We start from the raw sequence: 21,263 nt of genomic DNA, 5'->3' as shown, positions 1-21,263 counted from the left end.
AAATAAAGTCAGAAATAAAGAACTGCAGACCACTTATAATCCCAGTACATTCTTCATTTTAATTTAGAGTATGTGTTCTCAGAAGAATTCTGCCTAGACTGCCATGTGTTCTCCTCACAGAAGTGTGAAAGAGTGATAACAGCTGTAGGAAATTTTATATGATTTTAAGAAATTTTTGAAAGTACATGTTTTGTTTTGTTTTTGTTTTTGTTTTTTTACCTGAGATACATCTAAAGCAAATATTGAGGTGTCTCACAGTAAAAGGATTTTTTTCAGTTTCCAAAAGTGCAAGGAATTTTCAGTTCTAAGCAAATCGGATAAGATATAACGAAACTAAAATCATTAAGATCTTCTTTCTCTTTACCTTTCATCACTTCAACTAATGCCTGATAATTTTACACATAGAATCAGATCAAACACTACTACCAAGTGAAATAACTTTATTCAGTATGTACAAAAGACACTTACATAAACTACCTTCAAGCACATCCTAAGTATAAACAAACGTTCTGTTAACTTGTTGCAACAACCTAAAACGTATCTCATTTTATTTCTGCATTCTCCATTTCACTGAAAATGGAAGCAATGGTTTGGGCCCATGAAGAAGCAACTGCCTTTGCTATTTGCCCTTTATTCTGTAATACGTTTGATGTGGCCTTTCTGTAGACCAGGGGTGTCACAACAGCCTCGTGGTTGCCTTCAAAGGGACAGATGTAATTTTAGGACTCTATAAATGTAGGAGTAGTTACATTTATGCAGCCCCTGGTGAAAGTGAGTGTGACACCCCTGTTGTAGACAATTCACTCATGTCACTACAGAAGATATAAAGAATAAATCAAGCCCAATATCTGAGCCATCTGTAATAAAGTTTTAACTACTGATTCAAGAGATATTTTTCCCATAAATTGACTCATCGTACAACTGGGATTGCTCCAAGACTTTAAGACTTTATCTGCTAATCCTTTGGAAAGAGCAGATGATAACTCCCCCATAGCTGACAGAGCCAAGTAGTTAAAAAGTGTTTTAGACAATATCTTCAAAGGCCTTGATAGAGAATCCCATAATACTCTAAATTTCTTTAGTTGTGATCTATTCTTAAATATAAACCTCTCCTTTAATCCCTGGTTTGGACTGCTGGAATGGCTGGACTGGTTGGGAAAAGTCTATTGTTACAGCTAGACACTTGAAGAATATTATATCCAGATTCCTAAAAAGATATGGAGATACCTATTTAAAAACAATCTAGAAAATACATTACAATAAACAAAGCAACAAAGAGGTGGATGCTATTTATGAGAAATATCTACTAAAGAAAAAGTTAACACAGCTCAAACAGCACCTGCTAACACTACGATAACTCCAATAGAGTCCAATGGAAAATCAGTTCTTGTAGGTTACTAAGGAAAAAACCCAGGGTAGCCTGTGCATGGTTCACTTTTCTAAATTCACTTATTTTTATGATTCAGATGTCATCTGCACACTCTCAGGTACCACTTACCTATGAATCAGCAACATATAGCCCACTCGATGTATGAGCAAGAAGATCTCCATGGAAAAGTGCACCGTTGGGGTCAGGGGAATCAAGGACAGTCGCTCCAAGCACCAGAAATACCCTTCAGCACGCTGCTGTTAGCACGAAGAAATCAAGCATGAACCCGCATTGTCTAAGTTTTGTCGTCTCCACTGCAAGGAAGAGTCCCTAGATACAGCCTCTAGGTACAGAGATAAATGTCTATAACCTCATCTGTCTTAAATATCTGATCTATTTCCGTCTAATATTTCTTTTTTTTGCCTTTCATGGAAAACAAAAAAAAAAAAAAAAAAAAAAAAAAAGAAAAAAATATTAACACCCCCAGTCCCAAGAAGGTTTTAAATTCGAGAATCAATTGGTCCACCCATCTGCTTGATCTTCCACACATATACCAAACCCCGTAAAAACGCTGGATGATGGGGCCTTTGCATACTACATCCTACACCAAGCACTTTCACAGACATGGTACCATGAACGCATGCTTGAATGTACCCTTCCATCTCCAAGGCACACAAGGCCACAAACAGGTTACTGTGGAATAATTTCCTGACCTAAAACACAGCCACTGTTTACAACAGACAGAACAAATATGAGGTAAAAAATTACTCCCCACGAGTGATGAATAAACCCTAGTATCAACTTGGCAATAAAGAATGGAAGTTCACGGCAAATCTCTGCTAAGAAAGGCTGGGGAGCACAGATGTGTATATACTGGGAAAGGACGCCAGGGCCTCCTTTCTGCAAGAGGTATATGTCATCACCCAGACCCACAAATGGGTAGCAGCAGCCTCTCAGCAAGCAGAAAGCATGAGACAGAAGAAAGACATTTCAAGCATAAGTCAACGTTCGGACAATGCTAATAAAACTGAAAGGCAATAACTGATACTTTAGAGCTACAACTTACCACTATGACCTTTTGTTATGTGCTTCATTCACTTCCCACCAGAGCAATACAGATTTTGCTAGGAACTGCATCTGGTTCTAGACAACTTCAATCGTGTAAAAGCATTAATTACTCAGTGCAATACATTGCTCTGACCTAAGTCAGCCCAATACCTCAGTGCGGACAGGCTGCGGGACTCCTGCTGAAGTGATGTGGTACGATTCAAAGCACTACAGCTGGCAGCAAGGAACAATTGGGTCTTCTCAAAATACACCCCTCTGAAAAAAACATGGGCAGAGCACAGTGCTACACCTCCTGCCTTCAGCAGCCGAGAAGCCCAAAATATAAACAATATTTTGGTGTTCAGAATGGAATTACCTACCTGGGAAGACAGCAGTATTTCTGAGTTAACAGCCTGCCAAGAACTGAACCACTGAAGATGCTGGGAACTTACTGTTAGAAGTGAGATGAATTGACTTATTTCAGTTCTGTAAAAGCTGGCAAGAGAAAGCCCCACACTCATTGTAAATCTGCAATTCAAAACTTGAAATCAAGGCAAGATTTCTTTGAAGGGGTTAATTGAATTTGCTCCTTTTTTGATCTGACCTCATTTTATTTTGTATTTGCTATGTCACTGAAGTTTATGTAAAGAATTTACACTTTGATAATTAAATCAGAAGTTAAAACTCTCCAATTTTTTTTTTTGTTCTAAGTACCCTAACAATTTACCGAAGTTCAATAGAATAGGAAAAAGATTAGGCCACCAAATGAAAGAAATCAAATGATCTTCAAAAGCTGAGCTCCCCTCATCTTATCTTTGAGAATGGATAAATGCACTTTGACACTAGGATTTAATAAAAACATGCAAAAAAGCCCACATGCTTATAACTGATGTTATTCAGGTAATTTTGTTGTTGAAGTAGTTCTAAGGATGAAACATGAGTCAGAGAATGTACATCTGCTGTTCCCCAGCAGTAAAACATGAGGTCTACATTTGCAGAACTCCTACGACTGGGAGATACGGGGAAACCCAAAGTTTGGAGCTGGTGAATACCTTTTTTTTTTTTTTTTTTTTTAAAAAAAGAAGTTTTATAATCTGTCACCGACCAGATATCATGTAAACAGCAAACAGCTTTTCCACATGATCAATTAGATATAAATTAAATAGAATAGGTAAATAGATCACAAGCCTATAAGCCACTGTAAGACACAGGTATCTGCAAATAGTTTGCAACCATTTTTGTTCGTTATGGAATCAGAAGATAATAAACTAATTTAGTTTTACATGCTAAGTCTAGTATTTGTCTTGCAAATGTTCCAAGAGACGGCACAGAAAACACTAAGTCTATAGTTTCTTATAAAGGAAAGAGAGAGAACAAACTGGAAGAATATTCTTGAATGATAAAATGTCTGAGGGATCTGGTGGGAATTCTTCACATAAGACATATTCTTCTTTAGGGAACAGGCATAGATGTAAACAGATGGGCTTATATAAGTAGAACTGGCAGCTCCATAGATAGCTGCTTTCTTTTATATATGATTTTTTAGACTCACCAGGGTATTCAGCACTACTCTGTTTAATTATTCTTAACATTTTGCCCATTTCATATGCTTGCAATATAACGGCCAAATACAAAAATAATTTAAGCAAATTGTAGTTTAAATCTCAGTGGAAGCAATACATTTTATTCAAACAAACCATTTACAAAGGAAACTGTCTGTTTTATGAATGTTAGTCCATCTGTTCACAATAGCTCCTTTGGAAGTATTTGTTTTGCTTAGAAATACCAACACTGATTAAGTATGTGGTGGTATAATAGATGGGCTGAGGTGTGTCTGCTGCTTTTAAGTCACTGAGAATATAAAGATGTTTTTACTTTTGTTGGTCTAGTACAACCAAAGAAAGGAAAGCATCAGAGTTGCCTACTAATATACGCAAATATGTTAAGAAAAGTCTAGAATAAATGTGTTCATTCATAATTAAAAACTACAAGAACATTACATCTGTCGCAATACCTGTATCCTACAGCTCAGCAGTCCCAGATCCAAACGCTTCACATCAGATGTGGAAGCTGTAGTGGGAAGGTTGTGTGTTTCTAAAGCTGAGGGAAGAAGGTGAAGGAGCTTGCTTGGCCACCACGCTGAGCCAGGCCAGTGCTGGCACAGCTCTGCCCTCCCTGCTGTGACTCAGGGGGTTCATCTGCTTAAATGAAGCCCATTATTTTGTCAGTCCATCAGACAATGACTATAGGCAACTCTTTATTTTGCCTGTGCCTAAATTTAGTTTTTAAGTACAGCTAAAATATTAATAATTAATTACAGTCACTGCTATAAATGCCCATTATACTATCAGAGACATTCGCGATGTCATTCAGGCCAACTGGCTAGGGTATGAAGTTGAAGGAAAAAGAGTACACAACAAAAACTAAAGAAAAACCCAAGTACTGGACACAAAACGGAGTGGGCTAATTCCACTGATGTGAGGAAAGACCTGTTTAGCCAAATACATGTAATTGTATATGAGAGTTTTAAGTAGACAGCTGTGACTGCAGTCTGGAATACAGAGAAGGATGATCCCGAATAAAACGCTGTTCTCAACTACAGCTACAGTTCTGGCAAGGAAGCCAAAAAAGGCAATGAATTTGATAGACTATGTTTTATGTTCTGGGTTTATGAAATGCACAATGAAATTCTTAGATTCAATGAATCTTGCACTCCAAGGACAGTGTTAACAATTTAACCCTTGATCTTAACATCCAACTTTAATGTTACAATCCAACTTCAGATGCACATCCAGCTGAGAAAACAAAACACCTTATATTATATAGATAGATTTATTTGGTTGATTGAATTGCTGACACATTCCTTTACTGTGAATAGTCATCCATTCCTTTAAAGATGAGGTCATGTAGAGAAAACTAGGTGCCCCAAGTACCAATAGCCTAAATCCCTCTCTTCTGTGATGGATTCCAAAGCCACCTATGCATTACTTGACCATAACCAACAAGCTTCAATCACACCAGCAAGCAGTCAGTGAGCTGACTGCTTTTGTAACTCCTGAGACATACCCTGGTCAGGCTGGTGTTTTGTTTTGTTTTTTTTTTTAACAGTGAACAGAAGTCCAAAATCTTAGAATAAAGTAATTAAACTTTTGCCAGAATCAGAGGGCATTCAAATAGGAGTTTTAAAAAACTTTAAATATGAAATTAGCTGAAATGGTTACTGAAGTATGAGACCTATTGCTTAACTTGCTTCAAGGAGCAGAGGAATGGAAGGAGGCAAACATTACAGCAACTTCTGAGAAGAGCTTGAGAAATGGTCAACTGGTACATCTGATTTCTTTATAGGTCTAACAAATTCGTTTGTATAACAAGGAATGGATTTAGTTGATGCACGGAGAAATGTAATACCATAGTGAAGAGTTACTATAGCTTTTATAGCAGGAAAGCACAGGTCAGAAGTCTGCTCCAGTTCTTTGACAGTGTTGAGAAGCATAGGAGTCAGCAAATTAATAAATATTTTTTTTTAAAGGGTGGGAAGGTGAATATTGTGATGACTTTCACTAATAGTATGAAATTATTCTTGTTTTTCAGGATGATAACACACTTCATAGACTCATTGAAGAATCCCAAGATGCTACTGGATTAAGTAATAAAGCAGCAGATGAAACTGAATTCTGAGAAACACAAAATTATTCAAATGAACAGAGATATCCTTAATTATTCAAATCCAACAACAGATCGTAAACTACCTTTTGTCATTCCAGAGAGACAGATCTCACAGCCACTGTGGATACTTCCTTGAAAACATCAGCTTGAAATGATATCAAGATTTACTGGGGGGGGGAAGGGGGCCAGGGAGCAAAGCTAGAGAACAAAACCAGAAAACCCCATTAGATGTCTATTTAAAACCATGATTTAAGGACATCATTAAAAGATCATACAGGCCTTGTCCATCTCCTCTGTTTCTAAAAGAATGCACCTGAACTAAGATTTACGGAAGGGCAACAAATGAATAAAGATGAGGAATGGTTTATGTATCTGGGAGATTAAAGAGACACAGACTTTTCAGCTCTGCAAAGAGAGTAAGGGATGATGTGTCAGCATGAAGAGGTTGAATGAGGAACAATTATTCAATAATCTCTGCAGTATGAGACTCAAAATTTATCATTAAGAGATTGAAAGCAAAAGCAGGGAAGTACTTTATCATTGGTATAGGATCTGTTGGAAGCTGAAATATAAAGAAGTTCCAAAGAACAAGATCAGAAAAGTTTAAGAGAAGAGACATCCATGAACAACAGACAAGTCCAGGAGGTCCCCAGCTCTGGGAAGTCGTAAGCCACAGGGCACTGGAGAAGAATAACAGAGAAACCTCAGTGTTCACTCTCTCTGGTTTTATCTATTTTCCCTCAGCATCACCTCCTTCCCACTGCCAGGGATGGGATACTGTCAAACCAGATCTTTGCTATGACGCAGAAACAATCCATTTTTGCTTTTCTGTGTTTCCAGGCAGGATCACTGAGGTATCCATGCATATTCTTTTACAATATAAAATGTGAAAAGGGAATGATGTTTGACACGAATTCAAGATTAAAGATCTCTCTGTCATCACCACCACTCCCTCTTTTGTTTTATTCTAGAAAAGGATTAAGATTTTTTTTTTTTTTCCACTCAATTTAATTTAGAGAAGAAAGACTACAGATAAGTTGATATTGCCCTACTCCCCAAGACCATGTGATAGTCAGAGAGATAACAGCTCGGGGCGGGGGGTGGAAGCCAAATAAACAATTCAAACACCCAAGTCAGGCTTTGGAGGCTGTTTGTATAATTTCTTTTCTTCCTTATTTTCCCATTCACAATCACATCTATTGTTTTGCCACAGAAAAAGAAAGGGAACTAAAATATTTTATTTTGTTGACCAAAAGTCTCAGTACAAAACCTATCTCTCTGCCTGAGAAATGGTGATGCACTTGCTGGTGTGATGCTTTACAAAAAGATAGGCAACATTTCTGAGCAGTTTGAAGGCTTCCTAAGGAAGATCCATCCGGAAAAACTGGATATGCAAGCTTCACACTCTCCTCAAGGTCTATCCAATGCTAAAATTGCATCAAATTTTCTCTGAGGAATAGTTGTCCATAAGCATAAGTTAAATACCTCAAAGGCATCTAAATAATGATTTTCTTAGTACTGTAGCGGCATTAAAAACAAATTAAAATCGTGCTTTCATGACAAAGGGGATTTTGTATCAGGCTTCAAATTCATTTCAAGCCAATGGATTTGTTTTGTTGGCCTGTGGGCTTGAAAAAAAAGAGGCTGGAAGATACTGCAGTAGGAGCAAATTTCTGGTCTTTTTTCCTTTTCAGCAACCACAATGCCTTTCCTTGTACATTAGACACTGTTTTAGCCAGTTCTGACTGCAAGCAGCCATGGAATGACTGCAGAGATGCCCTGAACTTTGCCTCACTCACCTTTTTCCACCTGGCCCATGAAAAGCAAGCGAGACTCCCAGACTGGTTAATAAAAAAATAACAAGCACTCCTAGGATATTTGTATGGAGATTACATTGTTAATCAATTTATTTTGCATAGCCCCATGAGTCATTTGCTATGGATGATTATGCATTTTAGCTCCTGTGACAATTTGTCAATAAAATAAGAAAAGGCGAAGGACAGCATACTTTTAATTTAAAGATGATCACTTTCTTGAAAAGTGACGCCACTCTCCAAGCTCTGGAAAGAACTAGCTCATGAATACATTTCATTTACCAAGTGGAAGAGCTGCTCAAGGAACCAAAACTTTGTTGGCAACCACAATCCACGAATAGAGAAGAGAATAATCTTCTTTTAGAGTTCCATTGCTTTTAAAAATGAATATGGGGAAAATAGCAAGTTTGATAAAAATGTAGGTTTTGAGTTACAGAAAGCGACTTATTCAAACTCAAGGTAGACTGGCATAGTTTTACTCCCAAAAAAGTGGAAAGTTAAATACTGTTTATAGATTGTTTTAAAGACTTTTTTTGCATCAAAGCATCTGACATTCAATTTCAAAGTTTTCATTCAAAATAAGAACTTTGCTTCTTAAAAGGGAAAATAATGATGCATAAATAGACCGAATTACCTAAATTATCCTTAAGTTGGAAACACTGTCCTTGAGTTACTTAGGTTGCCACAAGCATTTTTTTATTTCTTCAAAGCACTCAATCCCAATGGACTCTATTTCCTTCGAAGTATTTGCTTGCCTTAACACCACACTACTTCTTTTCATAAGCTTATGTTCTACTCTCCATGCAATTCTGGGTCAGTCCACAAAGCCACCAGCTAACTAATGACTCCTGGTTAGTTATGAAAATATATTTAATTTCAGCAGTGACAATGACGCAAATCACTGTGCCGTACAGATTCCCTGACCTATCTGGTCCTTGGCAGAGAATGCCATAGTTGTTTAATATATAGAAAGTACATGCAAATACTAGATCAATATAATACCTTATTTCAAAAACCCTTTTTATTACAGAATATGAAAGATGAATGCAGTATCGATTCATTTCTTTACTTGCAATACAGATGCTTTACTCAAAACACAGGATCTGGAAAGCTGTCGATATTTAAGAGAAGCTTTCATGGAAGAAAGGCTGTGATGACCTTCAGAGGTCCTCACTCTGACTGTCTGCAGGAAGAAGTTAATCAGGAGATGAAGCTCTTGTATCTAAGCCAGGCTTGAGATGGAGCTGTGCAGTTTAAGCAGAAGAAAGGAGTTCTCATTCAATCACTGTAAATACATTCAAAGTGGGAATTTGCTAATTGAAGCACTCTGTAAACTGGAAACAATATAAACAAAACATATAAAATAAAACATGGGGACCTAGTAAAGTTACAAAAGCAGTAAATTCTAGAGATGAGATGTTGAATACATTATTATTTTAAGACTTGCACCTAGTTTAAATGGGAGTAGAAAACAACCAACCTGTTGCAAACCATTTTAATTCTGTTTGTGGAGAGCTGCTGGAGAATCAAAATTTTGATCAGTAATGCCCCACTTGGGATGCATAAACCTCCAGTTTTCAGCTTCTGTTAGTTTAATACACGGATGGCAAAAATCGTGTGGACATTCCCTTCATTTACTTTTGGAACAAACAATTTGCTCATCACCATGTTTTGGCTGACTGCCTGAACAGCTGAAACTGCTTTTCCTTGAAGAATAACATTTAACCAGTCAGATAATAACCCATTCAACCTGGGGTCCTCCAAAAAACCCTAAGCAGGTCAATCTATTGCTCTAATGAGGCACAACCCTGGCTTCCGGAAAATTGTTTTTATGCTGGGTATACGCAGGGAAGTGAGATGGGAATATTTAGAACTACGGTATCTACTTGAAAAAGGCTGGCTCTATTAAATAGCTGTCCATCTTCTTGCACTCCAGGGAAGGAAGCATTCCTCTCTAACAAAGATGAAGGGAATATCAATGGGGCTAACCTCTTCAAATTGCTCAGTGCTCAAAGCAGTTGCCTGCAGTAGTACACAGTCCCCACCCTCATTAACTCAGTAAAGAAAACACCCTGAGACAAAATACTATCCTGCAACCAGGGTAAAAAAGTAAAATAAGGTGTTTCCAAGCCACCTCCCTTTCCTTTCCAAAGGACAAATATTTCATACATTTTAAATCGTGTGTACTGAAAAGAAAGCCCATACACTTTAAGAATCCCTCCTCTTTTCTTTCTAGCATATTTAAATATTGTGGAGTTTGCTCATATTGAAAAATAGTCATGACACAACAGAACAGTGTGTGGTACGACTCTTCTCCTGATCAACAAAGGGGAAAAATTAATTGCCAGCTTTTTCCCTCTTAAATACTGCAAGAGTCAGAAATAAGGAGAGTGATAATTTCAAACCCCCATGAAACAAGGATACAACATGATCTGTCAATCAGCTTGTATTTGTGTAAGTTCCAATCTACCCACTGCCCCTAAATTAGAGAATTTTATGGTAAGGAAAACAAATGTTGAGAATCAGACAAATGAAATACAGCAGCACTGAAAGGAGAAGTGAGAATTACGAGGTAAGGAATTACTGCTGAATAATGTAGTGTTCCAGCACATACTTTTACTCCCATGCTGATCACAGGAATAATTAGGGATGGTCAACAGATATTGTAAGCACTCCTCAGAGTCCAAGGGCTGACACAGATGTGTTGCCAATCTGACTTCTAAGACTAAACAGTATGATCAGGACTGAAAAATAGGTCATTGAGTTGTGTAAACCAACGCAGACCACATGGAAATATCTCCAGGGAGTCCACTAATGGATTCACCAGTTCCAGGATGTGGGCTGGGCAGGATACCTAGGGACAAATCATCAATATTGGTGCATTGTCTAGGAGCACACAGCTGGGGCAAGAACATTTGTTTATTGCAAAGCTCTGCCAAAGCAGGAATTTCAGCTTGAAGGACAGAGCACAAAGCCTTTCTACTAGTGTGGGTGAGGTGAACCAGCCCACCACCAATCCCTCTATCTGAGGTATAACTTTCAAAATCTTTTGCTTGCATGGAAACAGCTTGGTCAACAAACAGTGGACCTGCAAGTTTACTTCCTACAGATCAGTTTAAAGTAGGGATGCACATTCAGACATGGAGCAAACACCTATCACAGACTTTAAAAGTGTCTTTCATTTTCCCTGTAACCCTTCTCTGATTGTTGATTGATGGTTCCTTTGTTATGAAAAGTTTTATAAAGGGATACTCAAGTGTGGAGGAATGAGAAGAAGAGAGGCTCGGACAAGACAAAGAAGAAATGGAGACCCACCACTGCTTGCAACTTGCCAGTGCAATGTAAAAGGCCTGGCTTGGGTGTTTGGTCCTATCCCATAAGGAAGGAAGGAAGGAAGGAAGGAAGGGAGGGAGGGAGGGAGGGAGGGAGGGAGGGAGGGAGGGAGGGAGGGAGGGAGGAAGGAAGGAAGGAAGGAAGGAAGGAAGGAAGGAAGGAAGGAAGGAAGGAAGGAAGGAAGGAAGGAAGGAAGGAAGGAAGGAAGGAAGGAAGGAAGGAAGGAAGGAAGGAAGGAAGGAAGGAAGGAAGGAAGGAAGGAAGGAAGGAAGGAAGGAAGGAGAGTTTTTTTGTGACAAATTCTTACTTGGCCCAGTTTCTGAAGAAGTGTCCCCTGCACTGGCCTGGCAGAGGAGGCAGCACGACAGCAGCGCTGAGCAGAGCACTGACACAGCACTTGGAGATGAGCTGAAGCCAAGGAAGTGAAGACAAGCTTGAAGACTAAAAATGCTGATTACCAGATAAAGAACAGAGAACTAAAAGATGCCAAGTGGCTGCATTTGTGCTTATCAAACAAAACTCATAACAATATGGATCAATTATATTTAAAAGAAACAGAACATGTGAATCAGTTTGTATAGCAAAAAGTGTATATGGGTGCAGTGAAAACACACAGATCTTGCAGTGTTGAACCCATAGTGAAGAAAAGGGTTCTGATGGGACAGACATTAAACAACTCACAATGGGAGAAAGGAGAGGAACAAGTGATGTTCAAGAGTGTAGCTTGTGCTTTTCAAATAGACTCAACAAAAGCCTGAATGAGAAGCAAAGCAGGCTAATTCCACACATTACACCTAGTCCTAAGTGTGATACAGAGTAGTGAGATCGGAACGTGATAAACGATGGAAGGAAAGCAGGTGAATTAAGGGAAAAGAGACAAAACAAGAAAGAACTTGTCCCAAATTTCTAAGTAAAGACCAAACGCTTCCAAATAATTTGAAAGTTGTTCTAAAATCACAGCTCGGTCACCTTGCTGCCCTGTTAGGTGGAGCTATAGCACTGTAGCAAGTCCAAACTGATTAATAGACAGAACTGGGAGGTACCTGAGCTCTGTGTAAAAAAGTAAGTGCCAGGACAAATCCAAAGAATGATACCTATATATATTTCAATTTATCTATATATCAAGGTCTCTTTGCATATTGGTCATCAATTTGCAAAGTTTACTACATTCATGCACGAGTGCACAATTAATGCATGCACAAGCATCCAATTAGTTCATGCATGTATGCCCAATTATCTTATACATAAATTGCCCACCAGTTAATGCATGGGTACCCAATCAGTTTATGCATGCATTGACACCCAATTAATTTACACATAAGTCCCCAATTAATTTACAGGAGTTACCCATCAGCCCATGCATGGATATACACCCATGCTGGTGCAGGGACACCTGTGGGTGACCTACAGCAAAGCAGTGACAGCCTGGAGCAGTGGAGGAAGGAGCACGGAGGAGCGGCAAGCAGAAGCCATGACGCACACAATGCCAACCTCCCTCATCACCTGTTGCTGCACCAAAGGCATTGGGATGACGAAGCACAGCCTGCAGCAAAAACAAGGCAAGCAGAGACTAGGGAAGGGGGGAGGACAGATGTTTGTCTTAAGCTGAGAGTGGGAAAAGGGGGAGGAAAAAGCATTTACTTAAGCACTTGTTTAATTCTTCATGTTTTCCTTTTTTCTCAGTACACAGAACCAGTTTGTGTTAATGGGCAGATACTTAAATTAAGTAAAATTTCCTAAGTTGAGACTGTATTCCCTGTGACAGCATATACATAGCTAAAATTGAGGTACAGACTCAGGCATTGAACCACAAGGGGCAAAGCACCCTAAAGAATCAATTGATGTTATCAAGTAATCTGCCTTGGAGATTAAAGAATACAGAGCAATAAGGTGTTGTAATGAAAAAAGCTTTTTAGTCAGAAATGGGGGTCATAGGGAAAAACACACATTAATGTCAACACATAATTGCACTATATGGATGAAATCAGATGCCACTAAAAAGATTACTGTGGTAAATTCTGCACTAGAGGATTTTTCTCCCATCAAGCATTACTTTAACTGTAAGCAAGAGAGAGAAATACAAAAAGCAAGCTTCAAAAATTGCAGCTGAAGTGATATAAAGAGTCAAGATCTTGCCTCTTGACACAGTCCCCTCCTGAGGTCTGAGAGGTGCAGGTGCGTCCTCTGCTCTCCCCACATGCAGCTGCTAGTTGCAAAATCCACTATACAGCTTCCCAGCAAAGGAGAGCTCCTTGCATCCTTGAAAAATCCCGCAACCTGCCAAGATGAAGCTTTATCTACTCAGTGCCACTTAAGGAGTATCAATTAAGCAAATATGCGAAGGAAAGAAGAAGAAAAGACAGACACCTGGCACCTCAATACCAGCTTGTCTTTGCAGCCAATATATCAACTGAATTTGAGGATATCAAAGATAAAATTGAGTGGGCGCTTCACTGAAAGATCAAACCTCTTAATAAATGACACTGCCATATAATAAATCAATATTATTAATGTTTCCTTTAAGAAATAGAATATATACTCAACTACGCAGACATTAATTCAAAAATACTATTAATACTTCTGAATTTTCCCCCTCAATTAACAAGGACTACTTCTGCCAGTTCTGTTCTGAGCACGGAGATTTTTACCAGATAAGAAATCTGAAAACTGTAAATCTGGAACTTTACCTGAAGACTCAATATCAGCAGAAATTATTGGGTTTGAGGTGCCTCCAACTCTCATGAAGCCTGTATGGATCACCCATGCCTTAATATTAACAGTAATAGCCCAAATCATGTTAAGTGCAAATACTGAAAATGCTTCAGCAATGGTATTTCAGAAAATCCTGTCAATAGTTCTGTATTGAGTGATGGGTGGATAATATAGAGAAACAAATACTTTAGACCGCTATTTCACAGCAAAACCAACTCCTGACTGAACAGCAAACAACTGTCACTCGTTGGACTAATGGCTGTCTCATGAAAAGGGTCCTGTGTAATGTCACGTGATGTATGATTAAGCAAATTGAGCTTGCTTTTAGATAGCATGAGAATGAGAAGTTACCCTGACCCCACCATGGTTGACAGCGGTATCACTCGTTAGACTTCCTGAAACAATGTGTCTCTGGCACTCTCAGAATTCCTGTCTCCTAAAATAAACCACTTCTATTACAAGGTAATCTTCATCCTGGCATTCCTCAATTTTCACATCAGTTTACAACCTTTACATCGTTTTAATACACTCTCCCTCTAAATAAAATAGGTACGTATTGCCCTTTGAGATTTTCAGAGGCATTCCAAGGCTAGCTATTTGTGCTCTGGCAGAAGAATCATACACCCTTCACAGCCCTTCAACACTGATAGCACCTCTGCCCAACTTGCATGGAAGCAGGTTAAATGATAACACCACATTGTATTTCCAGATCTCAAAATATAGCAGTATCTTTTTCCAAATATTGTTTGTTTTCCCCTGGCCTTACTGTAACTGCTATTGACTTTGGACTGTAGTAGTGAGGTTTGTTTGGTTTGGTTTAATATGTTATGACAATAATAAATACGTCATAACACATAAAGTAGAATATTCTACAGCTTCTCTAATATAGCTATGCAACAGCGTGTTGTGATTAATCGTTATTAAGTAAATTTTCTAAACAGCAACTGGAAACACAAAGGATGATGACAAGAGGCTGGTTAAGGGATTCAGGAATGCTACACAACAATATAGGTGCATGCACATGCTGGTTAAATTGCACATGAAAAAATAGAAGTTAATGTAGCTAAAAAAAACCAGTTACATTGTGGTCCATCTTGCATAGTAACCACAATTAATGCCCTTTCTGAGACCACTCCTAGCACAGGGAATTCAAAGGACTTGTTCCTTTTTATTTCTGATACTAAACAGAATATTGAAGATCATTTGCCCCAGCGGGCTGAGTCTCAGCCAGCTCTATCACCACCTCTCATTGCAAGACCATGAGGTAGTTTCAGAAAGACTGGGGAAAAGAAGTACATCTACATGAAATGCAATGATAATTAACCATGTAATTAATTTATCCTCATTTGCAAATATGCCATATTGAAAAATCCACCTCTAAGCTGAGTTAAAGGTAAGGCAGAGCATAGCTAAAGCAGAAAGATTTATAAACAACTTTTTAATTATCTTGTAAATATCTGAGTATGGCTCTGATAAAGCAGAAAATGGCTTTATGGTCAAGCATTTATGCCACGAATAGCTTTCAGATCCCTCGACTTAGTAAGAACCATCCCAAATAATGCCATCAGGAGAATCTCAGTAGCTTACAACCTCATTCCTGGTACTAGCTCTTTGTTAAGCAATTCCTGTTCAGTGCATGTCCTACTAACAAAAGATGGTACCACTTCAAAGCTAAGATTTGTTTGTCTGCATTGCGTTTGCGGTTATATTTGAAAACAATGCAAAGGAAAACAAAACTAAGATCTTCCATTAGTCGAGGCCTTATTATCTCTAATCTCAATCTCACTTGCTGATGCCACCAAACTTATCATAAACCCCTTCTATCATTATTAGCTATAATTAAAATAATTATTAAGCAGAAGAAAAGAACTGCTCAGCCATGGCTCTCTAATCTATTAATTAAAACCACCTGTAAGATGCTGAACAACTTGTTTCCAGTGCCTATGACTATTAATGCAGTCAAGCATTTTACATGAGGTGGTATAATGTAACTACAGGAGACTGAGTGATACAGCTGGAAATTAAGCCACATTTTGTTAAGGTCAGAAAAATCCATCCAAACTTCTCCACAGACAGAGGTCCCAAATGAGATGGATGACCAATGCCAAACAGGCTGTTAGTTAAACACAGGATATTCTCCCACCACCATCTATTTTTGGAGTATTCTGGCTGTTTGACCTATTTCAATGTGGTAATTACTTTTAGTTAACTCCACTCAAATAACTGATTGAATAGTTTAGATTGATCAAATCCATGAATTACTGTTTAGACAAACAACACAGGACCAACCCTCTGCTATTGCAGACATGCACATCATGCAGCCTCTCTCACTGGTCCATCAAGAGCCATTTTAGCTTTACTGAGGCAAGCTCTGGTTTAGCTAGCTTGGCAACTCTGGTATTAGCCAAAAAAAGCTATGACAACATGGTGTCAGCATGAGTCAAACACCCGCAAACTCAGTGTCCTGGAGATATTCACCTCAGACTGGGTCTCGCACGGCATTGCTGGCAACAACCAAACCAGCTGCACCCAAGCCAGGCCAGGTTTGCCGAACCAGACCCCATCACTCCCCCGGATGCGGTGCAGAAAACGCATTCCTTCCAGCCACTCACCAAGTAAATTAAATACTGCTCCATAACCAATAGGTATTAGTGTGCTTGTACTTCTACAAGGTACCTATTCAGAACAGGCATGGCCTTGCCAGGCTGCGTGTGTGGGCAGTGCCCAGAATTCCTTGTCCCCCAGCCCCTGTTGGGTGACACCGGCACCTCCTCTGACCAAACAACAGAAACTGCAACAGTGTCTTTTAACTAAATATTTTCCTATCCTCAGCTAGGTGCACTTGCATCCTGTTGCATTTTGTGTTGTTGTGGTCATTCATCCCAATTTAATATCTCTGTTGTGTGGTTGCTCCTGCAGAGAAAACTTCAAATTTTATCCATATAGTGGAAAAATTTGACCATTTAGATCACCTGAAGCTGATAACCTTTCTACTGGAAAGCTCTCGTCTGGCTACAAACAGTGCTACTGCATTTTTCAGGGATGCAATTCCTTTGCAACAGACCAAACATTATACTACAGAAACAAAAATGCAGATCTTCCTCAAATCCTCTCAAACAACCAATCAGCTCTTATGCCAAATTACACACACAAATAGAGAACAGTGGCTAAATTTGTCTCTGGGAAGCTGTCAAAAATGGACAAGGTCAACACATTTTTTTCCCTTGGAAATGAAAAGACCTTATTTAATGGCACAGCAGAGAGATCTGTGAAATCACTATACAAATAAGATAGAATTTGATGTAAAAGTTTTCTGCCAAGTCATTCAATATATTGATATCATGTGTTCCACAGTATGTGGGTTATTATGTCAAACTATCATACTATTATTTTTGTTTAATGATGCCTTAATTATCTCTCCTATTCTATTAAATCATTATTTTAATGAACATATCATGCAAATGTATACATTTTTCAATATACCTAAATATATTACATTATATCATATCATATCATATCATATCATATCATATCATATCATATCATATCATATCATATCATATTGTGTTAACTTTGAGTAAGAATGACATCCTAATCTAGGACTTAATTCTGTACTGCAACATAAATGTTTGCCTATGCTTCAGAATTTAGAATTCGTATTGGTTTTAAAACAAAAGATATGTTTTACAATAGCCCTTCCTCAAATGAAAATGCATGTCCACTCACAATATTGCTGACATGATAATACATGGTTGATGATGAAAAATATCTGGTTACTTCAATTCTTCGTGCATAGTAAGCAGCCCCATCAACACAAAGATCTGAGGCAACTCAAAGAGGACTTAGATTGGCTATGAAATGGAACTACAGAATTAGCAAATAAAACAACACACAGTAATGGAGAATAAACACCACTAGAACACAGGTAATCTCACTAAGTTTTTTACCCCCATGATCAGTTCTGTATTTTATGTAATATTTTTATAATTAATAGCACTTCTTGTGGTTGCACATTTTTCATTTTATATAAATAGACCATTAGTCTAATTTGCCAATCTAGTCCATAGAAAACAAGTGTATCAATCATTGGCCCAATTAACCATCTCTTCTTTAAAATAAACACACCTCTGCTATTTCAGACATGCCTTTTGGCTTCAAAACCTGTGCGAGATTTCAAGGATTTCAAAATAAACCACATCTTAGGTAGAAAAAGTTGTTTCAGAATCCTACCAGAGTGATCAAAGGTGAAGTGCTTGTCAGGATGTGGGCCTGCATCTATGGATAGAATAGGGACCAACTTCCGAATGTCCCAGAGCTTCATCATGCCAGAGGAGTCACAGGAAGCAATCGTATCACCCTGCCAATGTTGGAAACATTCTTCTGCAAAAAAGAAAGCATATGACATGGGGCTGGATACCCACTGACGCCAGACCTAGTAACTGTATGTATTTAAATAAATGCTTTTATGTGTGAGGTTATCACAGCCTATTAATAACTACTTGACTTGAACAGCAACAACACAATATAACTTTTAAAGAGAAGAGTTAAGGAGAAACTGTAAGTAAAAAAGAGAAAACAAGTTATTTTGAATTCTAATACCAGCATCCTCTAAGAACATGGCTTGTGATTATACCTTTAATTCTCAGAGAGACACAGAAATGGCCCTTTAGTTCTGATTTTTAACTTGTCTACTCGTGTTTTCAATGTGAAACATAAAATTAGAGTAGAACAGACACTCCTTCATTGTTGTACATTCATTAACAGCTGTCCCAAGGACTATCTCACTCATTTTAGTGACTATGCAGAGACTATCTGTGCAAGCCAAGATATCAGGACCATGTCCCACACGCCTCTCCTCAAGGTTAATTAAAAACAAACAAAACTAAAAAAGTGGCAGAAGTGTTTTGAATATATAGCATATGAACAAATGCAAAAAGAAAATAAGGCAGGGTAAAGAATTCACAAACATAACTTTGTTTAGCTACTTCCTGCCACCATAAAGCCCTAGCTACCAATGTAGAAACATTTACTGTTCATTTTAACATCCTAAATAAAAATTCAAAATCCCCAAAACAGCTCAGCTGGTGTGCACTCAGAGTTATCAAAGTCAATGTCTTTTACAATTTATGCAAGAGTGTAATATTAGATTAAAGGATAATGTTTTGAAGGAGAATCACAATGGTATGGAACTGAGAATCAGGTAAAACATGGGTCAGATGCTGCATCTGTGACCTTTTTTACATTCAGTTAATTTTTATATCTTTCACGTAAAAAAATACCTGCAAGAAAATGTGTGTAGTTATCTAGCAAATTGAGGAATTAAGATCTGAAAATATCCATTGCCTTCTCAAGTAGAAAGTAATGGCCTACGAAACACCATCATGGTATAAGTATAATGAGATCTTTAGGTTCATTTGGAGGAGATCTAAAATGTCAAAACTCCATTTGGGCTTGTTACAGGGACTAATACAGAGTAAAACCGAGAAAGAAAGTAATCATTGCTTGGAGAATTCAGCCGGCAACGGGTATGCTCTGGGTAAGCTCTCAGCACTCGCAGTTGTGCGAAAAAGCTCAGTATCCATAACTACATCACACCTCAGCATAGTGGTGCTGAGCATTACAGAAAAGCTATTTGTTTAACTACCTTGCCAACTGTACCTACCTAATTCTCTTCCATTTCATCTGGCTCCTTTCATGAGGTTCAGCCTGTACAAATACAAAGGTCAAGCAGGCCGTTTGGGAAACAAATAATAAAATCCCCAAATACAACAGCTGTACTCCAAATTGTTGCATGGCTTGAACTGGATCACAATAATGCAAATAATGAATGGGGAAAATACCTATCATCACTTGTATGAGACTGGAAGAGTCATCAAATCTAGTCTCCTACAATTACAAGTGATTCTTTCACATGACTGCCTTGATAAAAGCACTGAATTCCAGATGAGCAGCAGTTTCCCTATCCACCCACCGCTGCTGATCTAGAACCTGCCTGTCCTTGCATTTATAAGTCTTTCAGCACATAAATACAAAGCAAAAGTTTAAAAGTTCTTGTTCATACGCAATCTATACCCTTTAGGATAAGTATAAGGGTTTTTTTTGCAGAAATACTCTTCCCTTCCTCCCTGTCCCTGATGTATTTCACTTAAAGTATCATTCACATGCTCCCTATTTTTTGGGCTAAGCAGCTGAAGCTCTTCCTTCTCTCCTCCCCACCCTTTTCAGATAGCTTGGAGTCTGGATTAACTACAAATGTACCTATCACCGATTTTTATAAAGTAACTCTTGTGAAAGTGATCACTAGTTTTGGAAGCCCAGTCCAAGGTCCCTGTAACCCAACTTTCAGAGAGGTTGAAGATGTCTGTCTCAGCTGTGTAGAGGTTTTGGTGAAGCTGGCACACAGCAGCAACTATGAAGTGGGAGAGTGGGACACGCACCATCAAGTGCAACATCTCCCTTCCTTAGGTCGTTATCACGCCAGCAAAAGGATGAACTGGGTATGTGCATGAGTGTAGATCCCTACATTCCTCGGTGTAATTACTTGGCTTCTGGATCAGCTCTTCACACCTCACCATCCTCTCTCTTTTCACCTTCTTCTGCAAAGCTTGTGTCTGCCATTATGAACAGTCCTCTCAGGAAAACACTGGTATCCCTCATCCTCATTATTTCATAACTTGTATTATGACTTAGACATATTTTTGCATTTTACTCCTGTTTGTTTGTTTTTTAATATCCATAGAGGCATTTTAATAAATAATACCTTTTTTGTTTTGTTTCGGTGTTTTGTTGTTGTTTTCGAACATGCTTGTCTTCAGACTTGTTTTACATATGTCCAATGTACTTCACATCAGTTCAACAAACACTCCTTAATTACAGCTTTGGTAACAGCGATTTTGAACTTATCCAGCCCATCTGGATAAGGCTGCACATAACACACTCAGTGTAGTTACAGAAGACATTCCAGTGGGTGCCCTGTGACCCCTCCCTATGTCATCAGCCGTTGTGTCCATGGATTTTCAATACGACATTCCTCTCTCAAGTAACAGCATGGTCCAACAATAGATCATAATAGCACCAAGAATACTTCACTGAGACAGATATTATGCAAACATTGATCAGAGACAGTCCTTGCCGCAAAGCGACTGCAACTGAAGAGCTGACTTTGACCTTCAGACTGGCCCTGATAAAGGGGTTGTTACTAGTTGCATAATTATGAGGAAAACAATCTGATCTACTTATAGTACAGATTCTTCCTGCTACTAATTAATTTTGCTGCAGTAACTGGCACACAACAAGAGAAGATACCCCATCCTCTTTCCATC

This window comes from Patagioenas fasciata, chromosome 7 (assembly GCF_037038585.1).
Source record: "Patagioenas fasciata isolate bPatFas1 chromosome 7, bPatFas1.hap1, whole genome shotgun sequence".
In the NCBI taxonomy this organism is placed as follows: domain Eukaryota; kingdom Metazoa; phylum Chordata; class Aves; order Columbiformes; family Columbidae; genus Patagioenas; species Patagioenas fasciata.
Note: the sequence above shows the minus strand (reverse complement) of the source record.